Source organism: Tiliqua scincoides, chromosome 6 (genome assembly GCF_035046505.1).
Source record: "Tiliqua scincoides isolate rTilSci1 chromosome 6, rTilSci1.hap2, whole genome shotgun sequence".
NCBI classification, from domain to species: Eukaryota; Metazoa; Chordata; class Lepidosauria; order Squamata; family Scincidae; genus Tiliqua; species Tiliqua scincoides.
Genome location: NC_089826.1, coordinates 6,275,888 through 6,295,884, shown reverse-complemented (window position 1 = coordinate 6,295,884; position 19,997 = coordinate 6,275,888). Strand labels below are relative to the sequence as shown.

Genomic DNA, 19,997 nt, shown 5'->3' with positions numbered 1-19,997 from the left:
CATGGCGATTATGGCAATTTGGTTGGCAACCTTCAGTCTTGAAAGACTATGGTATAAGCCTACAGCACCCGGTATTCCCAGGCGGTCTCCCATCCAAGTACTAACCAGGCCTGACCCTGCTTAGCTTCCGAGATCATGGTATAAGCCTACAGCACCCAGTATTCCCAGGCGGTCTCCCATCCAAGTACCGACCAGGCCTGACCCTGCTTAGCTTCCGAGATCATGGTATAAGCCTACAGCACCCGGTATTCCCAGGCGGTCTCCCATCCAAGTACCAACCAGGCCTGACCCTGCTTAGCTTCCGAGATCAGACAAGATCGGGCATCTGCAGGGTAACAGTTGCTGCTATGGCAATTTTTAGGCTGGTTTACCTGGTTCAGGCAGGGGTCTCTCATCTGTCATTAAGTGATCCATTAATTCCAGTTCGGTAAAGGAGTTTGGCTTAACTTTTCTTGTGATCCCACGGCTAGTGAGTCTCTCCCTTTCATTAGATGGACGAAGTCAATTAAATCATTTATTAAGGAATGTGTTGTGTTTTTTTGCCTACTTTCACGGATGGACTTTCTTTTCCCCTCCTATAATTGTATTAAAACTGTATGCAAAGTAATTAGTGCCTTGGAATGCTTGGACTGTGTGCAGTAGCGTAGCGAGAGGGGGTGCAAAGCGCTAAGTTTTTCAGGGTTCCTCACCGCAATGTGCGAGCGGCCCTTCTCTCTCTCTCTCTCTCTCTCTCTCTCTGAGCTATTCTGGGCAGTGGAAGCAAAACAGAGACACTTGCCCAGCCTTTTATCTCCCCTGCCCTCCTCCATGTGGACACAGAGCCTTGAAAAGTGTGAATGGTCCCAAACTCGCATTCACGGATACAAAGTGACAGCAAAGCAGGGTCGGAGAGGAGAAGGTTGGTGGCAAGCTGTGCGACCTTATGTGGCCTGACTTTGACTTCTCCCACCACACTGGTTCTTGCTATGAAAGCTTTTATCACTTTTCACTTTGTCCACATTGCAGAGTGTTGTCAGCATCACTTAAACATCGGTCCCCTGGGCCCAGACCTTTCGATGGGTAGTCTGGTTTTCATGGTTCTTGGCTCCAAATGCCAGTTCTCAGCAATCATGGAAGACGTTCTACCAGTAGCATAGCAAGGGGGGAGCGAAACAGCAAGTACTGCAGACACCTCAATGCTGTGCAAGTGGCCCCTTCCACTCACCAACATTCTCTGCCTGTACGTTGCTGTCCACAATGGCTCCTGCAGTACTTGCCAGTGTGAGCCATGCGACTTCATTCTCTTGGTCTTCAGCAACACTTCAGCACACTCTTCTGTTTTGAGGAAGTCAAGCAAAGCTTAGATCTTGCCATGGAATGGCAAGCGAGGGTGGTTGGCAACCTTCAGTCTCGAAAGACTATGGTATAAGCCTACAGCACCTGGTATTCCCAGGCGGTCTCCCATCCAAGTACTAACCAGGCCTGACCCTGCTTAGCTTCCATGATCATGGTATAAGCCTACAGCACCCGGTATTCCTGGGCGGTCTCCCATCCAAGTACTAACCAGGCCTGACTCTGCTTAGCTTCCAAGATCAGACGAGATCGGGCATGTGCAGGGTAACAGTTGCTCAACAGAATATAGTAGCATGTCTAGATTTGGGATGAAGATGATAATTGATCTTATTCATTCTCCAAGACATTTAGGGCAGCACAGAGGGGGTTATTCTAATACTTGCTGTTGGAAACTTCTTGTCACGGGAGACTGAAATGTGGAAAAAAGTCAACTTTACTGAACAATCTAATTGATCTCCAAATAGTTGACGTTTTACAATTCAGGGCTCAAGCCTAACCTGCGCCGATATAGCCAGGCCGCAGTGGCCTGCGCTGTATCGTACACAGGTTGGGAAGCTGCTGGAGGTCATCTCAGGATAAGGGGATATTTTTCCCTTTATCCCGTGTAACACCCCAGCCTGGCCTATGAGGCTACTCCGATCTGAGCCAGCTATTTAGCTGGTGCAAATCTGAGCAGAATCATGTAGGGCTCTGAGCGTGCTGAAGGGGGCTTAGGAAATGGCATACACTTTTGCTGCTGATTCTACCCGCTCCTGGGCCAGATCTTCCCCCGTTTCACCCTCCTCTCTGGAATGCCCCCTTCCAACCCTAGAACTCCCTTCTGCCACCTTCTTCCCATCCCTTGTGCTTTACAACATGTTTGCCGCACTCAGGAGCCTGCACAGTCGTTCATTTACATTGGGCTGTCAGTCTCTGCTGTTGCCCTGATGAACTGAGTCTCTTCATACTACCCGCTGATGTACCAGTTCCTACTGTCTTTAAGGGTGTGCTGGGTCAGGTGGGGACCCACCGAGCTGCATGGCCAATTGTACACTTTTGCTCTCAGAGACCTGCTTCCACATCGGCTGCAGTTTCAATGTTTCAAACTCTGGAGTGGTTGCTGCCCTGGTTAAGAAAGTGTTCAGTCCATCTTCCTAGGCTGGATCTTGCCTTGGAACAATGAAAGAACCTTGTTACAACACCTCTTGCTCTTTACCTATGGAAGTCAGTTTTACAGCACAGAAATGTGGCTACAATAGGGGCCACATGGTAAGTACTGCAGGCTCCATGATGCCCCATGTCAGCGGTCCTTCCTGCTCACTGCCAGAGCCATTCCGGGCAGTGATGACAACACACAGGAGCGCTCCTTCATGGTGTGATTGCTTCCCGGAATGAGTCTGAGAGCAAGTAGGAAAGGTCGCTTACACGGGGCATTGTGGAGACAGCGCTACGTACTGTGCTACCCCTCCTATGTGGAACTCCTTGCCACAGGATGTGGTGATGGCATCTGGCCTGGATGCCTTTAAAAGGGGATTGGACAAGTTTCTGGAGGAAAAGTCCATTACAGGTTACAAGCCATGATGTATGTGAGAATGCCAGATGCAGGGGAGGGCACCAGGATGCATGTCTCTTGTTATCTGGTGTGCTCCCTGGGGCATTTGTTGGGCCGCTGTGAGATACAGGAAGCTGGGCTAGATGGGCCTATGGCCTGATCCAGTGGGGCTGTTCTTATGTTCTTACAGCACAAACCTAGGCATGTCTACTCAGTGGTAAATCCCATTGTGTTCAATGGAACTTACTCCCAGGAAAGTGTGCATAGGATTTCAGCTCTAATATCATGTCTTGGAAGGAAGGGGCAAAAACACCCCTGCCTCATTTTAGGTGGTAGAGGGACAGAAATCTGATTTATTATTGTACCATTGAGGCTGAGGGGTTTGGAGTGGGGTGCCATCAATATGCTGATGACACCCAGCTCTATCTCTCCTTTCCTCCAGACTCCAGGGTGGCGGTTGAGGACCTGGAGCGCTGTCTGGAGGCAGTGAGGATCTGGATGGGGGCTAACAAGCTGAAATTAAATCCGGATAAGACAGAGGCTCTCCTGGTTCGGAAATCCTCGATGCAGGTGCTGGACTATCGGCTTGCGCTGAATGGGGTTGCACTCCCTCTGAAGGAGCAGGTCCGCAGCTTGGGGGTCCACCTGGACTCGCAGCTGCTCCTGGATTCCCAGGTGGCGGCTGTGGCAAGGGGGGCCTTCGCTCAGCTTCGGCTGGTGCGCCAGCTGCGGCCATACTTGGATCGTGCAGACCTGGCCACGGTGATCCATGCCTCGGTGAGATCGAGATTAGATTACTGTAACGCGCTCTATGTGGGGCTGCCCTTGAAGATGGTTCAGAAACTGCAACTAGTGCAGAATGCGGCGGCCCGTGTGGTTACTGGAGGTAGGCGGTTCGACTCTGTCAGTCCGCTTCTCCAGCGGCTGCACTGGCTGCCCATTCGTTTCCGGGCCCAATTCAAGGTGCTGGTATTGACCTTTAAAGCCCTATACTGCTCTGGACCAGGGTATCTTAGAGATCGCCTGCTCCTGTACAATCCGGCTCGCCCTCTCAGGTCATCAGAGAAGGCCTTTTTACAAGTGCCGCCGCCTAGGGAGGTACGTGGGGCGGCTGCAAGAAATAGGGCCTTCTCAGTAGTGGCACCAACGCTATGGAACTCCCTTCCCCTTGACTTAAGAATGGCTCCCTCTCTTGAGACCTTTCGGCAAGGCCTGAAGACCCTTCTGTTTAAACAGGCCTTCTGAGTTCTTGGCCTTTTAACATCTTTTTAACATCTTTTAATATTTTTTACAAGCCTGATTCTTTTATGACTTGCTGCTGCTCTATGCTCTTTTTACCTATTTTTTTTACTCTGACTGCTGTTTTTAGTATGTGTTAATATGTTTTTATTTGTTTTTAAATTGTTTTTAATATGTTGTAAGCCGCCTTGAGTCCCTTCGGGGAGAAAGGCGGGGTAGAAATAAAGTTATTATTATTATTATTATCCAAAGAATTGCATTTCTCACACGTGGAAAGCATGAATCCCCCCAAATTCACAGCAATTACCAGGGATTAACGTGGTGTTGCATCTTTTTAGATTGTGAACCCTTTCGGGACAGGGAGCCATTAGATATTTGATTTTCTCTGTAAACCGCTTTGTGAACTTTTTGTTGAAAAGCGGTATATAAATACTGTTGTTGTTGAACTATGGCTACTATCATGCCGTAAATTCAGCTTCCTGGGAAGAATGGCTTAGCGATAAATGAATGCCTGCCAAGCTGCAAATACCTCGTGGAGAAGTTGTTACACATCATCTATGGAAACAAACAGAGGCCAGCTATTCCTCGTATTGGTCATGGTTATTTGTACCTGATGCACAATTGCATTAGGCTTTTGCTCTCATAAGCTAGTGACATCCACTATTCATACAACTGGACGAGGAAGCGGGACGGACAGTGTGGATTTATGATTTCATTTTCAAGTCGTAGATAAGACCGCAACAAGTGTTTACCTACGAACGTTTTGGTGTTAAGGGTGGGGATTCAAAAACTTAGCCACAAAGCGGCAAGTTCAAATTAGGGGTTCTGCCCGAGACACAAAGCCACAAGTTCAAATTGTCATTTTGGTTTTCTGAAGCAATCCTCTGCTCAGGAACTAATGTTGTCCTAGCCCGGTGCAGGCCCCTTGCGCTGGCCCAGGAGTGTCACGAACATGCCTTAGAGCAGCATAAGAACATAAGAACAGCCCCACTGGATCAGGCCAGAGGCCCATCTAGTCCAGCTTCCTGTATCTCACAGCGGCCCACCAAATGCCCCAGGGAGCACACCTGGTAACAAGAGACCTGCAAGGCTTCCTGGGAATTGTAGTTAAGAACATAAGAACAGCCCCACTGGATCAGGCCATAGGCCCATCTAGTCCAGCTTCCTGCATCTCACAGCGGCCCACCAAATGCCCCAGGGAGCACACCAGATAACAAGAGACCTCATCCTGGTGCCCTCCCTTGCATCTGGCATTCTGACATAACCCATTTCTAAAATCAGGAGGTTGCGCATACGCATCATGGCTTGTAACCCATAATGGATTTTTCCTCCAGAAACTTGTCCAATCCCCTTTTAAAGGCGTCTAGGCTAGACGCCATCACCACATCCTGTGGCAAGGAGTTCCACAGACCGACCACGCGCTGAGTAAAGAAATATTTTCTTTTGTCTGTCCTAACTCGCCCAACACTCAATTTTAGTGGCTGTCCCCTGGTTCTGGTGTTATGTGAGAGTGTAAAGAGCATCTCCCTATCCACTCTGTCCATCCCCTGGACAATTTTCAACCACGGTGCTGTGGCACACTGGTGTGCCATTGATGGTCCGCAGCTGTGTCGCGGGAGTTTGGGGAGGGTCATTTTATTAGTAGGGGGATTTGAGCAGCATGGTGTGCCTTGTCGGTGATAAAAAAAACAAAAAAAAATGGATGGTGTGCCTTGACAATTTTAGCAGCTTGTCAGTGTGCCATGAGATGAAAAAGGTTGGAAAGAGCATGTTGGAGCCTCCTCTAGAGCCAGCTGGTCCAGTGCATGGTTGGTTGGCAACCTTCAGTCTCGAAAGACTATGGTATAAGCCTACAGCACCCGGTATTCCCAGGCGGTCTCCCATCCAAGTACTAACCAGGGCTGACCCTGCTTAGCTTCCGAGATCATGGTATAAGCCTACAGCACCTGGTATTCCCAGGCGGTCTCCTATCCAAGTACTAACCAGGCCTGAACCTGCTTAACTTCCAAGATCAGACAAGATCGGGAGATAGTGTTCAGTATAGGGAGATGGTTGGCAACCTTCAGTCTCGAAAGACTATGGTGTAAGCCTACAGCACCTGGTATTCCCAGGCGGTCTCCCATCCAAATACTAACCAGGCCTGACTCTGCTTAGCTTCCGAGATCATGGTATAAGCCTACAGCACCCGCTATTCCCAGGCGGTCTCCCATCCAAGTACTAACCAGGCCTGACCCTGCTTAGCTTCCGAGATCATGGTAGAAGCCTACAGCCCCCAGTATTCCCAGGCGGTCTCCCATCCAAGTACTAACCAGGGCTGACCCTGCTTAGCTTCCGAGATCATGGCATAAGCCTACAGCACCCGGTATTCCCAGGCGGTCTCCCATCCAAGTACTAACCAGGCCTGACCCTGCTTAGCTTCCGAGATCATGGCATAAGCCTACAGCACCCGTATTCCCAGGCGGTCTCCCATCCAAGTACTAACCAGGGCTGACCCTGCTTAGCTTCCGAGATCATGGGATAAGCCTACAGCACCCGGTATTCCCAGGCGGTCTCCCATCCAAGTACTAACCAGGCCTGACCCTGCTTAGCTTCCGAGATCATGGTATAAGCCTACAGCACCCGCTATTCCCAGGCGGTCTCCCATCCAAGTACTAACCAGGCCTGACCCTGCTTAGCTTCCAGGATCAGATGAGATGGGGCATCTGCAGGGTAACAGGATCCGTGGCCAAAGGGGGTAAGTTTGTGCTGGCCTGTTCTGGTTGGCACAGGGGGTGGGAGAGGGTGGCAGGAGGGCATTCTGGTGGTTGGAGGGAGCATTTCTGGACGGGAGAGATCTGTTGATCTGCCTCTCAGTCCACCTTCCCCATCCAGAAATACTTCCTCCCCAGAATGCCCTCCCGCCATCCTCTCCCACCCCCTGCGCTGGCCAGAATGGACTGGGAGGGGGTGGGATCTGCTGCAGTAGGACATATACTTACCCCCGTTCCTGGCCAGCCTTATATGGATTTGCACGAGCGATTTCACTGGCACAGATCTGCGTAGTCCCATGGGATGGCTGGAGTGCTACATGGAGTAAGGGGAAAAATATCCCAAGTTGCCTTCCAGCCACCATCTAACTTGGGCTGGATTGGGCGGTGATGAATAGAATTCTTACAGTTAAGTTCCACACAGTATTTATTCCTAAGTTTTCTGTTTCTTGAATGCTGTTCTGAAAAGGAATGGTAGTAAGGGGTCTCTGTGTGTGCAGATGCCTGATCTTGGAAGCTAAGCAGGGTCAAGCCTGGTTAGTACTTGGATGGGAGACCGCCTGGGACCGCCTGGGAATACCGGGTGCTGTAGGCTTATACAATGATCTCGGAAGCTAAGCAGAGTCAGGCCTGGTTAGTACTTGGATGGGAGACCGCCTGGGAATACCGGGTGCTGTAGGCTTATACCATGATCTCGGAAGCTAAGCAGGGTCAGGCCTGGTTAGTACTTGGATGGGAGACCACCTGGGAATACTGGGTGCTGTAGGCTTATACCATGATCTCGGAAGCTAAGCAGGGTCAGGCCTGGTTAGTACTTGGATGGGAGGCCGCCAGGGAATACCGGGTGCTGTAGGCTTATACCATGATCTCGGAAGCTAAGCAGGGTCAGGCCTGGTTAGTGCTTGGATGGGAGACCGCCTGGGAATACCAGGTGCTGTAGGCTTATACCATAGTCTTTCGAGACTGAAGGTTGCCAACCAACCATGTGAAAGAGAGAGAGAGAGAGAGAGAGAGATCACATGCGCATTGGAGGTGGAGTTTTGCAAATACTGTGAAAAGAATAATTTTTGCAGCCCCACGATCCATGAAGGTAAGTGATTCAAAAGATAGCTGTAAGATCTATTACAAGTAATTTGGAAGCAGCTCAGTTTTAGGCATTATGAATGTACAGTCAGATGAATACCATTCTGATTCTAACATAAGCAGCGCAACTAGAGTTGTGATCAAGGGTCACGCCTGGGCTACTGAATACCATTTGCTTGGCTAATGAACATTAGCAGAGTGCTTCTCCCCAGGGTCAGCGGAAGATGAGTGCTTTGGTAAGTGGATGAATTTCTCCACCCCTCTCATATCACGCGTATAATGTAATTATGCGCTGACTTCCGCCAACCTCTCTTTTTCTTTTTAAAGAGGAAACTCAAATTTACACTAAAAAAAAAGCTACCACTTTACTGCTGATCACTACTTAGTCAGGTATTTCTCTCCAGAGGTTTCTTATCTTTAACTGCACTCTCATTATTTAAGGCAATCAATTACTGGCATTGTTTCAAAGGCCCACAGAAGTTGTTAAAATAACTTTGGGGACCATGGCCAAGAAATAGAAAAGTGACGGTAATATTTTCTAGGGAAGCCATTTTCAGCCACTGTGCCGTGGCACTCTGGTGTGCCGCAACAGTTTAGGGGAGGGTCATTTGTTAGTAGGGCCAATGGGGATGTGAGCTCTCCACCAACAGCACAGTGTGCCTTGTCAATTGTCAAAACACTGATAGTGTGCCTTGACAATTTTAGTACCTTGTCAGTGTGCCATGAGATGAAAAAGATTGAAAATCACTGTACTAGGGTGATTTCAAGCACCAGAGCTGTGCCTTTAATTGCATAGAGATAACCTTCAGAGACCCTCTTCTGGGTTTCCCTGCTGTTGGAGGTAAGGCAAGTAGTGGAGAGAGGGCCTTAATGGTGTTGGCACCCTACGTAGAATTTTCTGCCCAGGAGGCTCACCTGATATCTACCCAGATGTATTTTCATCACAGGTTAAGATAATATTTTCTCTAACCTCTTAACATTGCATAAGTTTTAATAGATTTATTGAGAAAATTCAAGATCTTGCTGTTTTTATTGCATTTTCCTCCCATTCTTTGTAAACTGCTCTGGTTATATTTATTGGCCATATAGCAATCTCTGTAACTCAGGCCAGCACACATTTTGCTGTCTTAAAAGTTAAACCCATTCTTGGGTATAAGTGGAGTGCTGGTTCCAAAATTGGCCTCAGTTTTGCCCTACCATGTCTAGTTTCAGAGATACGACATAACTTGTTAGAGAATGATTCAAGCTTCCATTCATGCTTGAACCATTCACTAACGAGGCTGTGCTTTATCTCCAAAACTAGACATGACGAGGCAAAACTGACCCCAAATTCACATAAAACCACCATAAATTTTTTTGGGGGAAAGTTTTTCTGACCCTCAATTTTACATGTAAAATTGTATGTCTACGTAAAAAGCAAAATAAAATACAAAGTGGTGTTGGAGAAAATAAGATTAAAACAGTGGTTACTCTGCCTGGTTTAGCACTGCAAAGCCAGTAAGTATCATCAGCTAAAGTTCTCCCTACCACATAGCAGTAAGTTACTCGGGATTCGCTCTCCCAGACACATTGATTTTCCAGTTTTGCGTCCGGAATACAACTGCTGGATGTGTCACCAAAAGTAGCAACTGGATGGGAACCTCATTAGAATCAATGGAGCACTTAAGGGTATTCAAAGTGTGTTCCATAAATAGAGGTGTTTGAGAACGGTGGTTTTTTTTCCCACTTTACTCAGAAGTAAGCCCATTGTGTTTAGAAAGACTTTAATCCTCTATCCATAAATGGGGTGAGCATTACATTAATAACAAATGAAAAAGCACTATAGATCCCCCCTCCCCCCCAAAAAATTGCAAAAACTCAACAGGCTATCTAAATGAACCCATTTGGTGTTCCCCGCCCATTGTATGTATGTATTTGTATATCATTGTATGTATGTATAACTGCCCATTAATTTCATAATGAATGGAAAGTAACTGAATAGTCCCTAAATTAGTGTTTTCCATTCATTATGAGGTGAATAAATACCCTTACTACATGGTGAACTTACTACATTATTTACTTTACTCATTATTTACCTTACTACGTTATTTTTTTACTCAACATGTGGTTGGTCTGTGGAACTCCTTGCCACAGGATGTGGTGATGGAATCTGGCCTGGACGCCTTTAAAAGGGAATTGGACAAGTTTCTGGAGGAAAAATCCATTACGGTTTACAAGCCATGATGTGTATGCGCCACTTCCTGATTTTAGAAATGGGCTATGTCAGATGCAAGGGAGGGCACCAGGATGAGGTCTCTTGTTATCTGGTGTGCTCCCTGGGGCATTTGGTGGGCCGCTGTGAGATACAGGAAGCTGGACTAGATGGGCCTATGGCCTGATGCAGTGGGGCTGTTCTTATGTTCTTAACTACAATTCCTAGGAGGCCTTGCAGGTCTCTTGTTGTCTGGTGTGCTCCCTGGGGCATTTGGTGGGCCGCTGTGAGATACAGGAAGCTGACTAGATGGGCCTATGGCCTGATCCAGTGGGGCTGTTCTTATGTTCTTAAACTACAATTCCCAGGAAGCCTTGCAGGTCTCTTGTTGTCTGGTGTGCTCCCTGGGCATCTGGTGGGCCGCTGTGAGATACAGGAAGCTGGACTAGATGGGCCTATGGCCTGATCCAGTGGGGCTGTTCTTACGTTCTTAAACTACAATTCCCAGAAGCCTTGCAGGTCTCTTGTTATCTGGTGTGCTCCCTGGGGCATTTGGTGGGCCGCTGTGAGATACAGGAAGCTGGACTAGATGGGCCTATGGCCTGATCCAGTGGGGCTGTTCTTATGTTCTTAGGAACAACACTGACAGTATAAGCTCTCCACTCCTTAACTCAGAAACATTGTTGCCCAAGTACCCAGCAATATAACAGATTGACAGCCCAATCCTAACCAGGACTGGGCTGTCAGGGGGAAGGATTTATGACAGCAGAAGAGCCTTACATTGTTGTAAAACAGCAGGTGGCAACCATTGCCAGTTCCTGTGATGCCCACTAGACCATGTAAGGCACTGGCAGGGATGGGGGGGGGTGAGTGGAGAGGGGATAAAAATGGGCAAGGAGGGGGAAGAATAGGGGTGGGGAGACAGCCGGAGCCAAGTAACAGGAAGTGAGCCATCCCATTGCTTTCTGTGGGATTTGTCTCAGAATGATTCTCTCTCCCCCTCCAGTACTGTTTAGCCAAATTCCCGTTACACGCTTTGCCTATACAACTTATAGAACCTATAGTGCCTATAGAACTTAATACTTTAAGTTAATTAGTTCTCGTTCTTTCCCCAACGATCACCCTAATTCTGCCCTGCAGCACTGCTGGAACCCACCACCAGTGTAGCTCACCTATTCAACCTGCAGAGGTCCTCTTTTCTCTCCTCTCCCACCAGCAGCTTCTTCAGTCACCACAGTAAACACCTTGGTTCTCCGCAGCTCTTTGGTGCGGCAGTCACACACCAGTCTCCATCATCTCCAGCAGCCTCTGTTCCAGCAGTTTCCATTTGGTCCAAATTTTCCATTAGCCCATCGATCCAGCCTCTTTCCCCCAGCTCCTTCTTTCTTCTCTTTCAGCCTTTCAACCTCCGCCCTTCTACACCCACCACCTCTCCCTTCTCCAGGTGTTACTTTTATCCCTGAAGGCCTTGTTGCCTCCAAGTGGCTGAAGCTTTGCAGCACTCTCACTGCAATCTAAGGCCCTGGTGTTAACCCCATGCTTCCCAGACCCATCAAAGCAAGGGGCCACTGTTGACCCCACACCCTGTCTCCTTGAGGGATCTTGCGCTTTTCTACTACAGGCCAACGCAAAACTTTTTCTCCCGCTTATCAACTTCGTGTAAAGTTCAAGGTTGCCTCTCAGGTGGCCGTTGACACGGTGGTTTCTTCCCTATTAAGCAGTGATGTGAAATCAATTCCAGTCACATTGGATGAACTCCAAAGCTGCTGGTTGCAGCAGCATTTTTGTGCTGGTCTTGATCATGTTCCATCCTCAGCCATGCACAAGAAAATTTGAAAAAAAAAAAAAAGTTAGGAGTTGGAAATGAGAACTTCTGGTGCTCTTGGCACCTGGATGTCCAGGGTTCAGCTGCCATGTCACAATCATTCTCCACACTGAATTAAGAGCCTCTTCTCTTCTTGCTCTATCTTCCTTCTTGTCACTTAAGGTCAGCATCTCAGGCAGCTAATAGCCTCTCCCTCATTAAGCGTCACTTGCTCCATGCTGTTTTTGCTCTTTGAGTCTGAGAAGAAGAAAATAGATCGCGTTAATGCCTCATGACCCCTGGGGGGGAATTCAGGGGTGCGGGGTGGAAAGCTGTGTTGCAAGTCATTAGTGGTCCAATCAAGGATGTGCTGTGGGAATTAGCATTTCCACATGCGCATGAAAAAAGGGGGAAAGAAGGTTTCACATCTGATGTGCGAACTCATTTGGACACAGGGCAAAAGCGTCAGCACAGGCTTGTGGGAATCAGAAAGTTCTCCTGATTTTAAGTATAGATCTCCTTTTCGGAAAGGTGAAGGAGTCTTCCCCCTTGCGACTCAAGCCAATTCCCAGGAGCGGTCTTGACTTCTAGAGCGTATATAGGGTCAGAGTTTAAAAGTCCAGAATTCTGCCAGCAAGGCCCAGATGACATGTCATCTCCTGGGTGTTTTGTTTTACCTTAAAGCTGTTGAAAAAGGAGGTTCTGGGGTCCTAGCAAGTGGAGAAATCAGCAGATGACCCTTTTCCTATGGTCAATTTCACCACTCAGCCAGTCTGCTACTATCAGGGAGCATGTAGGAGCAGAAAACTGTAGGATATGTACCCTGCACATGCCTGATCTCGTCTGATCTTGGAAGCTAAGCAGGGTCAGGCCTGGTTAGTACTTGGATGGGAGACTGCTTGGGAATACCAGGTGCTGTAGGCTTATACCATAGTCTTTCGAGACTGAAGGTTGCCAACCAGGTAGGAGCAGAGGCAATTAAGGTTCCAAGAGAAATAGTTGACTTTGCCGATCCCGCAAAGCATGAAGCGGGATCGGAGCTTTGTTTTGCCGGCCGGGAACACAAGAGCCTCACCCCCTGAGAGGGGATTGGACAGGGACTGGGAGCTGGGCGGGCCCAGAGGGTTCTTAGGGCACCAGCGCCTGGCCCGCTTTTGCACATGGCCATGGTGTTGACACCCACCCGCCCGTCCCTAGAGCAGTCGAAGTTTTTACTGGTCGCCATTTGGGGCTGGGTAGGAACTTTTTGTTGTCTGCCAAGATTGGCCGGCAGCAGGCAGTTTTTTCGCCTACCCTAGACTGCCAGGGGTTAAGGGGTTTCCCTTTCTACTATCCTTGGTCACTTTATGGCAGGTGGTGCGGGGTGGAAGGTGCGAGCTGGACTTTGGGGTGCACCTTCGGGCGCTTAGGCAGGGCAAACCCACTTTCAGTCCTCAGGGGCCCAGCGGCACTTGTAGTCCGGCTGCCTCACCCCTTCACGGGGTGAAGACCTGGATAAGCTGCGCCGTTGCAATGGGGCCTGGCTTGGAGTCGGGTGCATGCCCTTCCCGGGAGACAAATACAATTCTGGTGCCTTCCGAGGGTCCAGCCTCCACACCACAGCTGCTTTGCTGCCCCTGTATCTGCAGGTCTCTCTCTGCCTCTCCTATAATATGTTGGTTGTTGGCAACCTTCAGTCTTGAGAGACTCTGCTATCGCGCTCTGAAAGGTGGTTCTGGAACAGCGTCTAGGGTGGCTGAAAAGGCCAATTCGGGAGTGACAATCCCTTCCACACCAGGAGCAAGTGCAGTCTGTCCCTCGTCTGTCTCCCTGGCTGTGGGCCTTCCTTCTTTGCCTCTTTGCCTCAGACTGTTGGCCAAGTGTCTCTTCAAACTGGGAAAGGCCATGCTGCACAGCCTGCCTCCAAGCGGGCCGCTCAGAGGCCAGGGTTTCCCACCTGTTGAGGTCCACTCCTAAGGCCTTCAGATCCCTCTTGCAGATGTCCTTGTATCGCAGCTGTGGTCTACCTGTAGGGCGCTTTCCTTGCACGAGTTCTCCATAGAGGAGATCCTTTGGAATTCGGCCATCAGCCATTCTCACGACATGACCGAGATGTTACTTGGTAATAAAGTGGCCCTTTCTCGCAGCCCAAGTTGCCTCAAATGTTCATTGGGGCGTGCACAAACAAATGGTTTCTCAATCCTGTGTATCTTCTGAAGTATCAGAGGTCTCTACTACTTAGGAAACCACAGGCAGTCAGTGGCATAGCTAGAGGGAGTGCAAGGCCTTAAGTTTTGCAGGGGGTCTCACCATGGCGTGCAAGCGGCCCCTCCCCTTCAGAGCCAGGTGTGCACCTCTGTTTTGCTGCCACTGCCCAGAATGGCTCTGAAGGAGAGGGCCACTTGCACATTGTGGTGAGTCTCCCTGCAAAACTTAGTGCTTTGCATCCCTTCTAGCTACGCCACTGCCTAGTTCAGCTTCTGTTTCCAGCAGCACTCAGGAAGATTTGGCTTCAATTTGTGTTTGTTTTGCTCCCACGGGCTGCAATGGCTTCCGAGGGCTCAAGGGGCCCCTTGAGGGCCGCGGTGAGGGCTCCCTGCAAAACTTAGCACTTTGCACCAATTCTATGCTTGGGATCATTAGGAAAGGTATTGAGAACAAAACGGCTAATATTATAATGCCGTTGTACAAATCGATGGCAAGGCCACAGCTGGAGATGGTCACCGCATCTCAAAAAAGACATAGTGGAAATGGAAAAGGTGCAAAAGAGAGCGACTAAGATGATTACGGGGCTGGGCACCTTCCTTATGAGGAAAGGCTACGGCGTCTGGGCCTCTTTAGCCTAGAAAAGAGATGCCTGAGGGGGGACATGATTGAGACATCCAAAATTATGCAGGGGATGGACAGAGTGGATAGGGAGATGCTCTTTACACTCTCACATAACACCACAACCAGGGGACACCCACTAAAATTGAGTGTTGGGAGAGTTAGGACAGACAAAAGAAAATATTTCTTTACTCAGCATGTGGTTGGTCTGTGGAACACCTTGCCACAGGATGTGGTGACGGCATCTGGCCTGGGCGCCTTTAAAAGGGGATTGGACAAGTTTCTGGAGGAAAAATCCATTACGGGGTACAAGCCACGATGTGTATGTGCAATCTCCTGATTTTAGAAATGGGCTATGTCAGAAGGCCAGATGCAAGGGAGGGCACTAGGATGAGGTCTCTTGTTATCTGGTGTGCTCCCCGGGGCATTTGGGGACCGCTGTGAGATACAGGAAGCTGGACTAGATGGGCCTATGGCCTGATCCAGTGGGGCTGTTCTGATGTTCTTATGCACCCCCTCTAGCTACAACACTGTCACAGCGCTGGACTTCTGTTAGGATTGGGCTGTTAATCTCGTATTTTAAGAGGAAACAATTCCTCTGTGCTCGAGGTAAACCCCCAGGCCAAAATGAATGCAGAGCTCTGCATGAACCAAATGGCCTGGGCCACTGTTTGGAGCTCTGTTACATTTGTTTCATAACAAATGAAAAGTGCATCCTGTGCACCCAGCTAGTGCTTTGGTGATCCTAGGTACATGTGCAGCAGACTTGCTATAGTTGAAATCATCAGGTGCGAACTCACCAGGTATGCCTGCAGACCAAGAGCTGGCTAAATCTTCTCCTGCTCCCTATTTGGAACCAAAAAACCAGGGATGGATTTTGAGCATCTCAGTAGGCCATGATGCATGGTTGCTGGGATGTGTTCACCTTAGTGGGGCGCACAGACTGTGCAGGCCTTAGTACTTTGGGAGAAAAGCGTGTGTTTGAGCGAAGGCGGACTGCCTCCATTAGCCATTGAGAAACGAGAGCCAGACTCCACAAATGGAAGGTTTGGAAACAAGTCCAAAAGTGTGGCTTATGGACAGTGGCATAGCTAGAGGGGGTGCAAAGCGCTATGTTTTGCAGGGAGCCTCACCGCAGCGTGCAAGTGGCCCCTCCCCTTTGGAGCGTTTGCCTCCATTTTGCTCCCACCACCTGAAATGACTCCAAAGGAGAGGGGGAGGGGCCACTTGCATGGTGCAGGGAGGCTCCCTCAAAACTTAGTGCTTTGCACCCCCTCTAGCTACGCCACTGCTTACATAGAAAATAAGTAAGTGTCTCCCCCCCCTCCCACACACACACATACATGCCTTGTTTTAAAGGAAAAATTTCTTTCCACAACAGATTTAGGCCAGAGCTGATCTGGTCTTTTATGTTTTTCTTGCTGAAGCCAATAACAGTCAATGTTGGTTCATTTGGGTTCCGAAGGCCTGGGCCGTACCATCGATTTATACTCCATCACAACTCACCCCAGGTTATGATATATCCCTGGCAGTCATACCTGGGTAACAGATCTCGAGGACAGCTTAATGACTGATGCAGCTGGCTGAGAGATGGTGATGAAAGGAAAAATCCATACCTCAGAGCTGCCTTCAAAATCGGGGACACTCAATCAGTAATTCAAAGGGAGGGGAGAACAGAGGAGGGGGAGAAGGGGGCCTCTTCTCATATTTATTGCGGCCGATAGTGCTGGGTTATGAAGACTCTCCAATTGACTCCCAGGAATAGCCTCGGTTTGTCATTAGGAAATGATGGCTTCTAATAGGAGCCAACGGACGAGGCGAGGAAGATCGCTTGCAAATGTCGCACAGGTCTGTTGACCAGGGTCTGCTCCCAGCTCGCTTTGCAGAAGAACAATGCTTCTTGGCAGGGATGCTGGGTCAGAACCTGGCCATCTTGACTGGTCAACAGACACAGGAACAAAAAAATAATAATAATAATTCCAACATACGTAGAATAAATTGGGGTGCATTCCATGAAGAAAGGCCAGTGAAGATTGCCAGGCTTGGCCCCAAATATATGCTTGAGGCCTGTAACACCTCAAAGAAAAATGGGTACAGCGGGTTGTGGTGACATCGCGGAAGATATCGCCGAGGAGATAGGGTGTGGTGTCCACAGTGCCCCTTGCTCTAAGTAAATGCAGGGTTAAAACCCAGGTGGTAGCTGGAGGTGTGCTGCACAGCTGCAGCCACTAGAGGCTGGAGTGAACCTGGGAGCATATAAACAGCACCTGGAGGAACTAGTGGTGTGGGTTGTAGAAGGAGTGTATGTTGGAGGAGACGGAGACGGAGACGGAGACGGGACGGGACGGGACGGGACGGGATGGGATGAGACGAGACGAGACCTGACTGACTGACCTACCGACCTACCTTGGAGTGTGACTTGGCTTATTGGCTCTGGACTCTGACTTGGCACCTTTGACTGATTGGACTGGCTTACCTGCAAACTGACCTTGGACTGTGACTCGGCATATTGGATCTGGACTCTGACTTGGCACCTTTGACTGGTTGGACTGGGAACTGACTCTGACTTTTGCTTGCTGCACTGGTGAGTCAACCAAGGGAAACTAGTCAGCCTTAAGCAGGCACGAGGCCCAGTGGGGAGGAGCTGTGACAAGACATGGGTCCTCAGTATCTGTGAGGGATCTGTTCCAGGACCATCCCCGAGAGTACCAAATTCTGCAGGTAATGAAATCTGTGGAGGGCCCATGCAGCACTATAATTACTCTTACCTGAGGGCCATGCTAACTGGGCAAGAGACACTTTTGCAAGTGGTGTTTGCTCTTATGTTCAGAAGAGAGACAGTAATTTCCCTCTTCACCCCAGCGCAGTGTCTTTTCTAGTGGCTTTTCTGTTTGCTGGTGTTCTTCTGTATCTTTTTAGATGGTGAGCCCTTTGGGGACAGGGAGCCATTTAATTATTTGACTTTGTCTCTAAACTGCTTTGTGACGTTTTGTTGAAAAGCAGGATATAAATACTGATGATGACGCGTTGTCTCCCAGGTACCTCCGCATGGTCTTCCAGCTTCCTCGGATGCTCTTCCTGGATACTTCTGGAAGGCACTTCACGCCAGCAAGCTGCAAGTGCCTTCCAATCACATCTGGGAGGCCTTCTGGGGTGCAAGGAGGTTGCACGCTACAGCTCCTTGCCCCAGAAGACCTCCCAGATGTAAGGCACTTCCCTCTGGGGCCTTCAAGCCATGGGCTCAGAATCCATGGATATTCAAATTAATGGATGCTTAGCCTTCTGTGAGCCTAGGAAGCCTCACTGTCTAACAAGGTTCTGAATTACTTTTCCCACTCAGGTTTTAATATGGTGGAATCTACCGTATTACCAAAGACAAGTGGTAATCTACCACAGAGGTGGCAAGGCTGCCTTCCTCCTCCCTCATCCCAAGGGGGTTTCTTCACCTCAGTCTTGAAATAGTATTGAATTATGATCTCCTGCAAGATACGCTGCATTCTTCATTGTCGTCATTAAAATGGCCCGGTTCATACCAAAGTTGACTTTGGTCCCAATTCTATTGGAGCCAAGATCAACCTGGAGTCAAGATCAATTTTATTCATCTGCTCAGCTCTTTGGACCGTGAGTCATTTAGCTTTCAACAAAACAGCGGAGAACAGCGCTCAGGAAATGCCCCTACTTGGATTTTTAACTTTGGGTCGTTGTAAAAGAATTTAAGGCCCAAATCCTAGCCAACTTTCCAGCACTGGCATAGCTATGCCAATGGGACAATGGCATCCTGAAGTTGGAAGGCCCAAATGCTAGCCAACTTTCCAGCACTGGCATAGCTGTGCCAATGGGACAATGGCATCCTGAAGTTGGAAGGCCCAAATCCTAACCAACGTTCCAGCACTGGCATAGCTATGCCAATGGGACAATGGCATCCTGAAGTTGGGTGGCACTCACGGAGGCCTCCTCAGAGTAAGGAAATGTTTGTTCCCCCACCTTGGAGCTTTATTGCCCTTAAGTCGGCGCTGGAAAGCGGTTTAGGATTGCATCCTAAATCTGCTGGAGAGAAGATTTGCTACACTCTACAGAGTGTTCCACAAATGACATGGAGGAGAGATATAATGCAGCCTGCCAGCGCCAGGGCAAGTACACAGTACTTAATACGGAGCACGGCAGGGAACTGCTGTCCGCAAACACCAATTTTCACAGTGTAAGCAGTGTTGAAAAGGGTTTGCAGAAAATACCGACCGTGCGATAAGCAATTGGCTTTTCGCTTCTGGATGCCTGCAGTATTATCATAATGCTCTGGTGTTCACCCCATTGTTCAGAAGGGAATCATTTATAAAGCCTCATTTAGGGACAAGCCCGACATGAAAGTAGCAAATTGGTGTGTCAGGGGCTCGCAGCTGAATCCCTAAAAGGAATTGTGTGTGTGGAAGGTGGAAGTGGAGGTGAGGGGGGCAACTGAACCTTGCTTTGCATATCCTCTGCTCCCCTCCCCCCAAACCAACTTATAAATGCATTTTTTTCTTCTTGGTTCGTGTCCAAGATCAGAATCTTGCTGGGAGTGAAACAGCCACTGCCCATGGTATTAATATATGATTGGCAACCTTCAGTCTGGAAAGACTATGGTATAAGACTACAGCACCCAGTATTCCCAGGCGGTCTCCCATCCAAGTACTAACCAGGCCTGACCCTGCTTAGCTTCCGAGATCAGACGAGATCGGGCACATGCAGGGTAACAGTTGCTGCACTGTCCCATGGTATAGGGACATAGGAAGGTGCCTCATACTGTGGCATCACTAGGGTTTGCATCACCTGCTGTGAGAGACCAGCATATCACCCCCATGATGGACCTCTTCCCGTGCAGTGGGTGGGGCAACACCTTGGGCGGTGGGCGTGTGATGTACCATTGCTCCGCCCCACTGGTTTTTGGGCTATAACATTTGATAGAAGAGAGATATTTCAATGGGGTTTGCTTCATTGCATTCTGCATGAAATTGCGCATCGAATGATATATGACATGATGGTATGATTCCAAAATACCAGGATTTTAAAAATTTTGGTCAGTAGTTGTATCACCCCCCCACCCTATGCACATCACTAGTTTCTGCCCGCACCCCCTAGCGATGCTACAGCACGCCCCATTGCATCCCAAACATTGTTTTTAATGTTTTAATTGTTTTTAATATACACTGTTTTATTTTATGTTGATATTGTTAGCCACCCTGAGTCCTCTTTGGTGTGGGAGAAAGGTAGGGTATAAATCCTAAAAAT

General features: G+C 48.9%; 2 pseudogenes; both read right to left on the bottom strand.

The window, feature by feature from the left end:
- Positions 1 to 230: 230 nt before the first annotated feature.
- LOC136656206 (5S ribosomal RNA) lies at positions 231 to 350 on the bottom strand (annotated as a pseudogene).
- Positions 351 to 19,357: 19,007 nt separating this feature from the next.
- LOC136656268 (5S ribosomal RNA) lies at positions 19,358 to 19,475 on the bottom strand (annotated as a pseudogene).
- Between the last annotated feature and the right edge of the window lie 522 nt (positions 19,476 to 19,997).